Genomic DNA, 14,972 nt, shown 5'->3' on the forward strand with positions numbered 1-14,972 from the left:
TATTGGGGAGGAGAATAAGTGACAGAAAATGCTTGTACTGAGAGGAAACGGGATGATTGTGCAGTTGTCGAGGGTGGGGGCAATTGAACACGGAACGTCTCTGACCACTAAGTGATTGCGGAGAAGCAAACAGCTACAATTGCAAAATGACTTCACTGTTGGAGTTAGAATGGTCCATGATGAGTAACACACAGTGACTGGTACAACAAAAATCTCTGTATGCATTACGGTTAGATACTGTTCAGAAGCCTGCTCCATTAAACGTGAATCCCACCTCACCGGCTGGGGAATTTCAAAAAGAGAGTCGTCTTAATCCTCTCTGTGCCACTCCTGGTAAGGAAACATGTTCTCCCGATCCAGTCTGCCTGCAGGAATGTGTGTACGCTCAGGGATATAATGCTGAGGCTTTATAAAGCACTGGTCAGACTAACCTTGGAGTATTGTGAGATGCTTTGGGCTCCTTATCGAAGAAAAGATGTGCTGGCATTGGAGAGGGTTCAGAGGAGGTTCACAAGAGTGAAAGGGTTAACGAATGAGGAGTGTTTGATGTCTCTGGGCCTGTACTCGCTGGAGTTTAGCAGCATGAGGGAGAATCTCATTGAAACGTATCAAATATTGAAAGGCCTAGATAGAGTGGACGTGGGGAATATGTTTCCTATTGTGAGAGATTCCTGGACCAGAGGGCACAGCCTCAGAATAGTAGGACATCCATTTAGAATGGAGATGAGGAGGAATTTCTTCAGCCAGAATGTGGTGTATCTGTGGAGTTCATTGCTGCAGATGGCCGTGGAGCCAAGTCATTGGGGATATTTAAAGCAGAGGTTGATAGGCTCTTGATTATTCAAGGTGTGAAAGATTATGGGGAGAAGGCAGGAGAATAGGATTGAATCAATCAACTATGATGAAATAGTAGTGCAGTTGATGAGCTGAATAGCCTTATTCTGCATCTGTATCTTGTAACTGCCTCCTGAGATCAAAGTCTGAGAATGGATGATAATTATAAGACGAACTTTATTTGTCATATATATATATACATTAAATCATACAGTGAAATGTGTTGCTTACTTTGAGAATGTGCTGGGGGCAGCCCACAAGTGTCGCCATGCTTACGGTGCCAAAAAAGCACACCCACGACTTATTAACCCTAACTAGTACATCTTTGGACTGTGTGAGGAAACCCACGCGGTCATGGAGGTGAATTCACAAACCCCTTACAGAAAGTGGCAGGAGTCAAACCCTGTGCTTACGTCTGGTGCTGTAAAGCATTACACTGACTGTTACACATTACACTGACCGTTACACATTACACTGACCGCTACACAGTACACTGACCGCTACACATTACACTGACCGTTACACATTACACTGACCGCTACACATTACACTGACCGCTACACAGTACACTGACCGCTACACAGTACACTGACCGCTACACATTACACTGACCGTTACACATTACACTGACCGCTACACATTACACTGACCGCTACACAGTACACTGACCGCTACACAGTACACTGACCGCTACACATTACACTGACCGTTACACATTACACTGACCGCTACACAATACACTGACCGTTACACATTACACTGACCGTTACACATTACACTGACCGCTACACAGTACACTGACCGCTACACATTACACTGACCGTTACACATTACACTGACCGCTACACAGTACACTGACCGCTACACATTACACTGACCGTTACACATTACACTGACCGCTACACAGTACACTGACCACTGCACAGTACACTGACTGTTACACAGTACACTGACCGCTACACAGTACACTGACTGCTACACATTACACTGACAGCTATACAGTACACTGACCACTACACAGTACACTGACCGTTACACAGTACACTGACCGCTACACAGTACACTGACTGCTACACATTACACTGACCGCTATACAGTACACTGACCACTACACAGTACACTGACCGTTACACAGTACACTGACCGCTACACAGTACACTGACTGCTACACAGTACACTGGCCACTACACAATACACTGGCCGCTACACAGTACACTGGCCGCTACACAATACACTGGCCGCTACACAATACACTGACCGCTACACAATACACTGGCCGCTGGACAGTACACTGGCTGCTAAACAGTACACTGACCGCTACACAGTACACTGACTGCTACACAGTACACTGGCCGCTACACAATACACTGGCCGCTACACAATACACTGACCGCTACACAATACACTGGCCGCTGGACAGTACACTGGCCGCTACACAATACACTGGCCGCTACACAATACACTGACCGCTACACAATACACTGGCCGCTGGACAGTACACTGACCACTGCACAGTACACTGACTGTTACACATTACACTGACAGCTATACAGTACACTGACCACTACACAGTACACTGACCGTTACACAGTACACTGACCGCTACACAGTACACTGACTGCTACACATTACACTGACCGCTATACAGTACACTGACCACTACACAGTACACTGACCGTTACACAGTACACTGACCGCTACACAGTACACTGACTGCTACACAGTACACTGGCCACTACACAATACACTGGCCGCTACACAGTACACTGGCCGCTACACAATACACTGGCCGCTACACAATACACTGACCGCTACACAATACACTGGCCGCTGGACAGTACACTGGCCGCTGCACAGTACACTGGCCGCTACACAATACACTGGCCGCTACACAATACACTGGCTGCTACACAGTACACTGGCCGCTACACAATACACTAGCCGCTACACAATGCACTGACCGCTACACAATACACTGGCCGCTGGACAGTACACTGGCCGCTGCACAGTACACTGGCCGCTACACAGTACACTAGCCGCTACACAATACACTGGCCGCTACACAGTACACTGGCCGCTACACAGTACACTGGCCGCTACACAATACACTGACCGCTACACAATACACTGGCCGCTACACAATACACTGGCCGCTACACAGTACACTGGCCGCTACACAGTACACTGGCCGCTACACAATACACTGACCGCTACACAATACACTGGCCGCTACACAATACACTGACCGCTACACAGTACACTGACTGCTACACAATACACTGACCGCTACACAATACACTGGCCGCTACACAATACACTGGCCGCTACGCAATACACTGACCGCTACACAATACACTGACCGCTACACAATACACTGGCCGCTGGACAGTACACTGGCCGCTGCACAGTACACTGGCCGCTACACAATACACTGGCCGCTACACACCCATGCCGCCAACTCACCAGCCTGCACCAGAATAGGTTATGAAGCAAACTTTGACTGACAAAAGACTTCATTTTGACAATGGAACAGAAGGTACTTTGCACATTTGCTAGCAACAAGATTTATTTGAAGTGGAAGTATGAAGATAAATGACCGCAGATGATAGGAAGGTTTGGAGTAAGGAATGCCTGAAAGGTGGAGAGAGAGCAAGTGAGTGGGTCGGAGCTTTACAGAGTTATAGATGAACAAGTGAAGCAGAGCTTGATCGGAGGTTAAGGCTGGACACACTTGTTAACAGGCCAAACTCAATAAGAGGGGATTACAGCAGATGTAGTTCTGTTAACATTGTGGATCTCGTGTCTAAACCTTCACAGTCAACGAGGGTCATCAGTGTTTGCAAAGAAAACCTCACCTACCTTTCCAAGTGTTAACAGACCAGCTGTATCATCTCTAAAATACTATCTCAGATTTGCAGAACTTTTTTTGCTTTATCGGTGGGAATAAACCTGATGCCCTGATTCCCCTGTCGACTGGAAATCACAAATAGATAATTCGGCAGATACCAGAACAGCATTGCACTGCCGATTACTTCCGACAGAAACAGCCACCAATAGCCAACACTTACACTGGGGCCAGCTTCAACATGTGCCATTCCTCTGGCTGAAACACCAGGACAGCGACGGCCGATCGGACGGCAGCTCCACGGAGAAGGAGGTGAGTGCTGGAACAAGGGCACGGATTTCCTAGTGGCCACCATTTCAATCCGAGTTCGATTCCCTTTCCGGCGTGTCAGTCCACGGTCTCCTCTTCTGCCACAACAAGGTCACCATCAGTTTAGGGGAGCAGCACCTCCGATTCCGGATGATTAGCCTCCAATCTGATGCCATGAATGTCGATTTCTCCAACTTCCAGTAATTTCTCACCTCCCCTCCCTCTTTTTCCACTCCCCATTCCTGTTGCCCTCTTACCTCTTCTCACCTCCCCGGAGACCCTCCTCCTTCCCTCTCTCCCCTGGTTCACTCTCCTGTCCTATCAGATTCCTTTTTCTTTAGCCCTTACCTCTTCCTCCAATCACCTCCCAGCTTCTCACTCATCCTCCTCCCTCCGACCCACCTTCCGCCTCACCTATCACCTGCCAGCTTGTACTCCTTCCCCTCCCCCTCACGTACTTATTCTGGCTTCTGTCCTCTTCCTTTCCAGTCCTGATGAAGGGTCTCGGCCCAAAACGTCGACTGTTTATTTCCTCGATAGATGCCGCCTGACCTACCGGGTTCCTCCAGCACTTTGGGTGTGTTCTTCAACATCCTGCCCAGGTTCATGCACAGGTAGCAACACTGACTGCAAGTAGGCATGGGAGGTTCTGCAGATGCTGGAGGAAATCAGCAGGTCAGGCAGCATAGTGCCAGAGACGCTCCAGCACTTTGTGTGTGTTGCAAAATAGACTCTGTCTCTTCATCCTCACAGGGAACAGAACATCAAACAGTCCAGCACGATGTTGTGCCGACCTTTTAACCTACTCTAAGATCTAGCTAACGCTCCCTCCCACATGATGCTCCATTTCGCAATCATCCATCTGCCCAGTTAAATGTTTCTTTAATGTCCCTAATTAATTTGCCTTCGCAGGTCACTCCATCACCCAACACTCTGTGTAAAACACTGACTACTGATATCTCTCTGAAATTTTATTCCAGTCACCTTAGAGTTATGCCCCTATGTATCAGCCATATTTGCTCTGGGAAGCAGCACTGGCTGTCTCTTCAATCTCTGTCTCTTATCTACCACAAGTCACCTCTCATCCTCAATTACTCCAAAAAAAAAGCCCTGGCTCACTCAACCTGCCTGATAAGACATGATCTCTAATCCAACAGCATACTGGTGAATCTCCTCTGCGCCCTCTCTAATCCAAACAGCATCCTGGTGAATCTCCTCTGCACCCTCTCTAATCCGGACAGCATCCTGGTGAATCTCCTCTGCACCCTCTCTAATCCAACAGCATACTGGTGAATCTCCTCTGCACCCTCTCTAATCCAAACAGCATCCTGGTGAATCTCCTCTGCACCCTCTCTAATCCAGACAGCATCCTGGTGAATCTCCTCTGCACCCTCTCTAATCCAGGCAGCATCCTGGTGAATCTCCTCTGCACCCTCTCTAATCCAGACAGCATCCTGGTGAATCTCCTCTGCACCCTCTCTAATCCAGGCAGCATCCTGGTGAATCTCCTCTGCACCCTCTCTAATCCAAACAGCATCCTGGTGAATCTCCTCTGCACCCTCTCTAATCCAGACAGCATCCTGGTGAATCTCCTCTGCACCCTCTCTAATCCAGACAGCATCCTGGTGAATCTCCTCTGCACCCTCTCTAATCCGGACAGCATCCTGGTGAATCTCCTCTGCACCCTCTCTAATCCAGGCAGCATCCTGGTGAATCTCCTCTGCACCCTCTCTAATCCAGACAGCATCCTGGTGAATCTCCTCTGCACCCTCTCCAATCCAGGCAGCATCCTGGTGAATCTCCTCTGCACCCTCTCTAATCCAGGCAGCATCCTGGTGAATCTCCTCTGCACCCTCTCTAATCCAGACAGCATCCTGGTGAATCTCCTTTGCACCCTCTCTAATCCAGACAGCATCCTGGTGAATCTCCTCTGCACCCTCTCTAATCCAGACAGCATCCTGGTGAATCTCCTCTGCACCCTCTCTAATCCAGGCTGAATCCTGTTGAATCTCCTCTGTACACTCTCTAATCCAGACAGCATCCTGGTGAATCTCCTCTGCACCCTCTCTAATCCAGACAGCATCCTGGTGAATCTCCTCTGCACCCTCTCTAATCCAGGCAGCATCCTGGTGAATCTCCTCTGCACCCTCTCTAATCCAGGCAGCATCCTGGTGAATCTTCTCTGTACACTCTCTAATACAGACAGCATCCTGGTGAATCTCCTCTGCACCCTCTCTAATCCAGGCAGCATCCTGGTGAATCTCCTCTGCACCCTCTCTAATCCAGGCAGCGTCCTGGTGAATCTCCTCTGCACCCTCTCTAATCCAGACAGCATCCTGGTGAATCTCCTCTGCACCCTCTCTAATCCAGACAGCATCCTGGTGAATCTCCTCTGCACCCTCTCTAATCCGGACAGCATCCTGGTGAATCTCCTCTGCACCCTCTCTAATCCAGGCAGCATCCTGGTGAATCTCCTCTGCACCCTCTCTAATCCAGACAGCATCCTGGTGAATCTCCTCTGCACCCTCTCCAATCCAGGCAGCATCCTGGTGAATCTCCTCTGCACCCTCTCTAATCCAGGCAGCATCCTGGTGAATCTCCTCTGCACCCTCTCTAATCCAGACAGCATCCTGGTGAATCTCCTTTGCACCCTCTCTAATCCAGACAGCATCCTGGTGAATCTCCTCTGCACCCTCTCTAATCCAGACAGCATCCTGGTGAATCTCCTCTGCACCCTCTCTAATCCAGGCTGAATCCTGTTGAATCTCCTCTGTACCCTCTCTAATCCAGACAGCATCCTGGTGAATCTCCTCTGCACCCTCTCTAATCCAGACAGCATCCTGGTGAATCTCCTCTGCACCCTCTCTAATCCAGGCAGCATCCTGGTGAATCTCCTCTGCACCCTCTCTAATCCAGGCAGCATCCTGGTGAATCTTCTCTGTACACTCTCTAATACAGACAGCATCCTGGTGAATCTCCTCTGCACCCTCTCTAATCCAGGCAGCATCCTGGTGAATCTCCTCTGCACCCTCTCTAATCCAGGCAGCGTCCTGGTGAATCTCCTCTGCACCCTCTCTAATCCAGACAGCATCCTGGTGAATCTCCTCTGCACCCTCTCTAATCCAGACAGCATCCTGGTGAATCTCCTCTGCACCCTCTCTAATCCGGACAGCATCCTGGTGAATCTCCTCTGCACCCTCTCTAATCCAGACAGCATCCTGGTGAATCTCCTCTGCACCCTCTCCAATCCAGGCAGCATCCTGGTGAATCTCCTCTGCACCCTCTCTAATCCAGGCAGCATCCTGGTGAATCTCCTCTGCACCCTCTCTAATCCAGACAGCATCCTGGTGAATCTCCTTTGCACCCTCTCTAATCCAGACAGCATCCTGGTGAATCTCCTCTGCACCCTCTCTAATCCAGACAGCATCCTGGTGAATCTCCTCTGCACCCTCTCTAATCCAGGCTGAATCCTGTTGAATCTCCTCTGTACCCTCTCTAATCCAGACAGCATCCTGGTGAATCTCCTCTGCACCCTCTCTAATCCAGACAGCATCCTGGTGAATCTCCTCTGCACCCTCTCTAATCCAGGCAGCATCCTGGTGAATCTCCTCTGCACCCTCTCTAATCCAGGCAGCATCCTGGTGAATCTTCTCTGTACACTCTCTAATACAGACAGCATCCTGGTGAATCTCCTCTGCACCCTCTCTAATCCAGGCAGCATCCTGGTGAATCTCCTCTGCACCCTCTCTAATCCAGGCAGCGTCCTGGTGAATCTCCTCTGCACCCTCTCTAATCCAGACAGCATCCTGGTGAATCTCCTCTGCACCCTCTCTAATCCAGACAGCATCCTGGTGAATCTCCTCTGCACCCTCTCTAATCCGGACAGCATCCTGGTGAATCTCCTCTGCACCCTCTCTAAAGCCTCTGCATCCTCCCTATAACAAGTTTTTTTGGTGGCATGCTGAATCTAAGCAACTTTCTGATGAAGTGGATTTGCTCTCTTGCCTTCTGAAGTTTAGAGTGCAGGGCAGGACTGCTGGAGTCACATGATCTCCTCCAGTAGCCTGGTCCATGGAACAGAAAGTAAGAGAGAGAAAATCAATGGAGAATGGAAGTTCACAGTGCGGAACATCACAAGCAGGTAATTGCTTAGAGTGGGATTATTTAATGGCTAGATTTTGTTCCTATCTCTCAAAGAGTGCACGGTGCACAGGACAGCAGAACAGCAGAGAAACGGTCAGCTTCGTATCTGATAGATATCATCCATCTCATTGTTTTGGGGCCGCAATACAGTGCAATATATAAAACATTACCATAAGTTACAAAAACAAATATATGAGAAATAAATAAGTAGCTTAAAAAGATGGCAAAATAGTGAGGTTTTGTTCATAAGTTCATTGTCCATTCCAAAATCTGATGGCAGAGGGGAAGAAGCTGTTCCTAAGTGTGTGTCTTCAAGTGGTAGACCATAAGAACATTAAACATAGGAACAGAATTAGGCCATTTGGCCCATCGAGTCTTTTCTGCTATTTCATCCTGGCTGATCCATTTCCCTCTCAGCTCCAATCTCCTGCTTTCTCTTTGTCACCTTTAAACCCCTAACTAATCAAGCACCAATCAACTTCTGCCTTAAATACAGCCAATAACCTGGCCTCCAAAGCCCCAGTGGCAACAAATTCCAGATTCACCACCCTCTGGTTAAAGAAATCCTTCTCAACACCTTCTTAAGTAGATGCTCCTCTGTTCTGAGGCTGAGTCCTCTGGTCCTAGTCTCTCCACCTTAACGATGGGGGTCTGGAATGATGGGGGTCTGTAATGATGGGGGTTTGTAATGATGGGGGTCTGGAATGATGGGGTCTGTAATGATGGGGGTCTGTAACGATGGGGGTCTGGAACGATGGGGGTCTGTAACGATGGGGGTCTGGAACGATGGGGAGTCTGTAACGATGGGGGTCTGTAATGATGGGGGTCTGGAACGATGGGGGTCTGTAACGATGGGGGTCTGGAACGATGGGGGTCTGTAATGATGGGGTCTGGAACGATGGGGGGTCTGGAACGATGGGGGTCTGTAATGATGGGGTCTGGAACGATGGGGGGTCTGGAATGATGGGGGTCTGGAACGATGGGGGCTGCCTTTTCGAGGCTCTGCCTTTCGAAGATGTGCTGAATGATGGATCAGTAAGTGTTGTGTTCTTCATATTGTACCAAATACTGACTTGAAGGGGGTGAATAATTATGGAATTAATTACTTTGTGTTTTATATTTCTGATTAATTTAGATCTCTTTGTAGAGACCTGATCTCACTTTGACATGGAAGAGTCTTTTTCTGTTGATCACTGGCAAAAAAAGCCAAATTAAATCCACTGTGATTCACTGTATAAAAATAAAACATGAAAACTCTCAGGAGGGTGGGGGGGGGTGAATGCATTTTATAGGCACTCTGTGCCATGAAACTTGTTTTTTTTACAGTCCAATCCATACAGTCCTGTGCAAAAGTCCTAGACACCTAAACTATATATACTTTACTGCTGTCACAAAAAAAAAAACAAATTTCAGGACATATCTATTAAATCAGATAATGATTCTGAAAAAAAGAATTACCGTCTCTGAGAATCAGAATCAGTTTAATGTCTCTGCTATATGAAGTGAATTTTTTTGTTATGTGGCAACAAGGCATTATAATACATAATAAAAATTGTGAATTATTGTAAGCATTTATATATTAAAAATGTTAAATTCAATAAATAGTGCAAAAAGAGAAAAAAGTAGTGAGGTGGTGTTCATGGGTTCAATGTCCATTCAGAAACCGGATGGCAGAGGGGAAGAAGCTGCTCCTGAATCTTTGAGTGTGTATCTTTGGGCTCCTGTACCTCCTCCCTGATGGTAGCAATGAGAAGGGGCCGTGTCCGGTGTGATGGGGGTCCTCTGTCGGATGGAGTTTGATAAAACGATTGAACCCATGAGAAAGAGTGAGCAGAGAGCTGAGCTGAGTCTTGCTTGTGCAGTCATTGAAGCCCAGACTTGGAATATTCAGCCAAAAAAATAAACTACGAGAGTAAAATGTCTATATTGAAGTTCAGTTTAATATTTAATGTTTTAATTAATGTCCAACTTCAACCATCAAAAAATTATTTCTGCCCACTGTGAATGAGTAGAAGTGATGTTTGCATTGATGAATGCCACAGTTTTATCCCAGAATCTGCTGATCTAAAAGACCCTATTTCCACTTATGAAGAGTAGCCGAAGTTCCTCAACCCTCACCAATCAACGGCACATTGAAAGTCAGCAGGGTCTCTCCTTCAACACAGTTGTCTGCCAATCTGCAGTCAACAGGATATTTTGGTGCTGAAGATTGGCACTGCCTAGTGTCAGCAGTGGGTGGCCCTGATTTGTTGGGTTAGGAGTTTATTCACTGGAGCACTGGGGAATGAGGGGAGATTTCATAGAGGACAATTGTTTCACGTGAGATTGGATATCGGACCACTGGAAAACAATGTTGGAGAGCTAATCATGAGGGAAAATGAAATAGAAGAAGAACTGAATAAGTATTTTGCATCAGTCTTCATGGAGAAGACTTCAGCAGTGTGGTGGAAGCTCCAGGTTTCGGGGGCATAAAGTGTGTGAGGTTACCGTTACTAGAGAGAAATTCTTGGGAAACGGAAAGGTCTGAAGGTAGATAAGCCACCTGGACCAGATGATGTACACCTCAGGGTTCTGAAAGAGATGGCTGAAGAGATTGTGGAGGCATTAGGAATGATCGTTCAAGAATCACTAGATTCTGGAATGATTCCGGAAGACTGGAAAACTGTAAATGTCACTCCACTCTTCAAGAAGGGAGAGAGGCAGAAGAAAGGAAACTATTGGCCAGTTGGTCTGACCCCAGTGGTTGGGAAGATGTTGGAGTTGATTATTATGGATGAGGTCTCAGGATACTTGGAGATATACAATAAGATAGGCCGTAGTCCACCTGACAATCTGTTGGGATTCTTTGAAGAAATAACAAGCAGGATAGACAAAGGAGAATCAGTTGGTGTTATGTACTTGGCTTTTCAGAAAGCCTTTGACAAGGTGCCATGCATGAGGATGATTAACAAGTTATGAGCCCATGGTATTATAGGAAAGATTCTTGCAAGAATAAAGCAGTGGCTGATTAGCAGGAGGCAAAAAGTGAGAATAAAAGGAGCCTTTTCTGACTGGCTGTTGGTGACTAGTGGAGTTCCACAGAGGTCAGTGTTGGGACCAATTCTTTTTACATTATATGTCAATGGTTTGGATGATGGAATTGATAGTTTTATTGCAAAGTTTACAGACAAAACAAAGATAAGTGGAGGAGCAGGTAGTTTTGAAGAAACAAAGAGGCTACAGAAGGACTTAGACAGATTAGGAGAATGGGCAAAGAAATGGCAGATGGAATACAGTGTCAGGAAGTGTCTGGTCATGCAATTTGGTAGAAGAAGTGAAAGGGTTGACTATTTTCTAAATGTAGAGAAAATACAAAAATCTGAGATGCAAAGGGACTTGGGAGTCCTCGAGCAGGATTCCCTAAAGGTTAATTTGCAGGTTGAATCCGTGGTGAGGAAGGCAAATGTGGTGTCAGCATTCATTTCGAGAGGACCAGAATATAAAAGCAAGGATGTAATGTTGAGGCTTCATAAAGCACTGGTGAGGCCTCACTTGGAGTATTGTGAGTAGTTTGGGGCCCTTATCACAGAAAGGATGTGCTGAAACTGGAGACGATTCAAAAGAGGTTCAGGAAAATGATTCCAGGATTGATGGTCTGTCACATGAAGAGTGTTTGACAGCTCTGGGCTAGAATTCACTAGGATTCAGAAGAATGAGGGGTAACCTTATTGAAACCTATTGAATGGTGAGAGACCTTGAGAGAGTGAATGTGGAGAGGATGTTTCCTAAGGCAGGAGAGTCTAAGACCAGAATAGAAGGGCATTCTTTTAGAAAGTGTACAATACAGCATACAACACGTGAGGAAGAATTTCTTTAGCCAGGGGGAGGTGAATCTATGGAATTCATTGCCACAGGCAGCTGAGGAGGCCAAGTCATTACATATATTTAAGGCAGAAGTTGATAGATTCTTGATTAGTTAGAGCATGGAGGGATACAGGGAGAAGGCAGGAGATTACAGGCATTGGATCAGCCATGATGAAATGGTGGAGTTGTCTTGATGGGCCACATGGCCTAATTCTGCTCCTATATCTTATGGTCTTGTGTTGTAAAGTTATCTTATGCTAAATGCTAATCTTCTGGAATTGTTCCCAATTTATGCTTCCAAGTTCCTGCCTGATAGCCTCATATTTCCCCCTTACTCCAATTAAACATTTCACTAACTTGTCTGTTCCTATCCCTCTCCAATGCTATGGTAAAGGAGATAGAATTGTGATCACCATCTCCAAAATGCTCTCCCACTGAGAGACCTGACACATGATCAGGTTCATTTCCCAATAACAGATCAGGTACAGCCTCTCCTCTTGTAGGCTTATCTACGTATTGTGTCAAGAAACCTTCCTGAACACACCTAACAAACTCCACCCCATCTAAACCCCTTGCTCTAGGGAGATGCTAATCAATACTTGGAAAATTAAAATCTTCCACCATGCCAACCCTGTTATTATTACATCTTTCCAGAATCTGTCTCCCTATCTGATCCTCGATGTCCCTGTTACTATTGGGTGGTCTATGAAAAACACCCAGTAGAGTTATTGACCCCTTCCTGTCCCCAACCTCCACCCACAGAGACTCCGTAGACAATCCCTCCATGGCGTCCACCTTTTCTGCAGCTGTGACACTATCTCTGATCAGCAGTGCCATACCCCCACCTCTTTTGCTTCCATCCCTGTCCTTTCTGAAACATCTGAAACCCAGCATGAAGTAACCATTCATGTCCCTGAGCCATCCAAATTTCTGTAATGTCCACCACATCATATCTCCAAGTACTGATCCATGCTCTCTCATCTGCTTTGTTCATGATGCTTCTTGCATTAAAATAGACACATCTCAAACCATCAGACTGAGTGCGTCCCTTCTCCATCACCTGCCTGTCCTCCCTTTTGCACTGTCTACAAGCTTTCTCTGTGAGCCAGCTGCCCCTTCCTCCGTCTCTTCAGTTCTGTTCCCACCCCCCAACAATTCAGTTTTAACTCTCCTCAGTAGCCTTAGAAAACCTCCCTGCCAGGATATTGGTCCCCCTCGGATTCAAATGCAATCCATCCTTTTTGTACTGGTCACGCCTGCCCCAAAAGAGGTCCCAATAATGTAGAAATCTGAATCCCTGGCCCTACTCCAATCCCTCAGCCACACATTTATCCCCCACCTTCTCTAGTCCTACACTCACTGACACGTGGCACAGGCAGTAATCCCGAGATGACTACCTTTGTGGTCCTGCTTCTCAACTTCCTTCCTAACTCCCTGTAGTCTGTTTTCTGGACCTCCTCCCTTTTCCTGCCTATGTCTTTGGTACCAATATGTACCACGACCTCTGGCTGTTCTCCTTCCCACTTCAGGATATAGTGGACATGATCAGAAACGTCTCAGACCCTGGCACCTGGGTGGCAAACTACCATCTGAGTTTCTTTCCTGCATCCACAGAATCACCTGTCTGACCCCTTAACTATAAAGACCCCTATCACTACTGCCTCCCTCTTCCTTTCCCTAGCCTTCTGAGCCACAGGGCCAGACTCTGTGCCAGAGGCACGGCCACTGTTGCTTCCCCCAGGTTGGCCATTCCCCCAACAGAACTCAAACAGGAGTACTTAGTTCTCTTCAACTTTTCTCTCCCTCCAAGTGAGGAAGGATGGTTCAGCTTCAGATGAATTCATAAAAATGGAGAGGGAAGGTTGGGCAATAGTAAAGATTAAAGCTAGATGAAATGAGGGTTGCTTGCAAAAGGAATTGTGGTCATTGCTGTTAATAGAGCAATTGAGTATTGTGACAGGGCAGCAGGGTGGTTAGTGCCGCTGACTGCAGGGAGTGGATATGTTCTCCCCCCGACGCGAGGGTTTCCTCCAGTTTGCACGCAGTTGTGGGCATGTTATGTTGGTGCTTGAAGTGTGGTGAATGAATCGGAAATTTGAAATAATTTAGAGTTACAGAGCACAGCACAGCACAGAAACAGGCCCTTTGGTCCATCTAGTCCATGCTGAACAGTTATTCTTCCTTGTCCTGTCAACCCACACCTGCAGCACAGCACCTGTGGAGGGAGATGGACAGTCAGTGGGGTTAAGGAGATTTATCCAGAATAAAGAGGTGGAATGAGCTGGGAAGTGATAGACGGATCTGAGCCCACTAACCCATATTTGGTTCCAGTCTTCAGCATTCTTATTTTATCTCTATGATCTTCAGATTATCTTTCCTAATCAGTTTGAAGTTCAAAGTAAATTTGTTATCAAAGTATGTGCAGTACTGTGCAAAAGTCTTAGGCACATAAATATAGCCGGGGTCCCTAAGACTAGTAATTCTATGCATCGCACTGTACTACTGCTACACAAAAAACAAATTTCATGTCATATGTGAGTGATGATAAACCTGATTCTGATCTGGGTCTCTATTGTGGACTGAGAGTGGGAAGGGGGCAGGGAGAAGGGAATCATGGTGGGGAAAAGGGGAAAGGAGAGCGGAGAGAGCGGGAAGCACCAGAGAGACATTCTGTAATGATCAATAAACCAGTTGCTTGGAATTAAATGACCTTGCCAGATTTCTCAGGGCTGGGTGTGTCCAAACCTGCATCCATGGTGCTCCTTCTCTGCCACCCCTCCCGCGGACTCCACCCTGACCATTCCCAACATCTTTTGCTCCCACCAGATTCACAAACTCACTCTCCGCGCCACGTTGACAAACACAGTACTGTGCAACCGTGTGCCACCCTGAGGATAATTTTCTTACAGATAATCACAGTAGAACAAAGAATTACAACAGAGTCAATGAAAAACCACACACAGAGACTGACAAACAATCAATATGCAAAAGGAGACAA

This window comes from Hypanus sabinus, chromosome 23, assembly GCF_030144855.1.
Source record: "Hypanus sabinus isolate sHypSab1 chromosome 23, sHypSab1.hap1, whole genome shotgun sequence".
Lineage (NCBI taxonomy): Eukaryota > Metazoa > Chordata > Chondrichthyes > Myliobatiformes > Dasyatidae > Hypanus > Hypanus sabinus.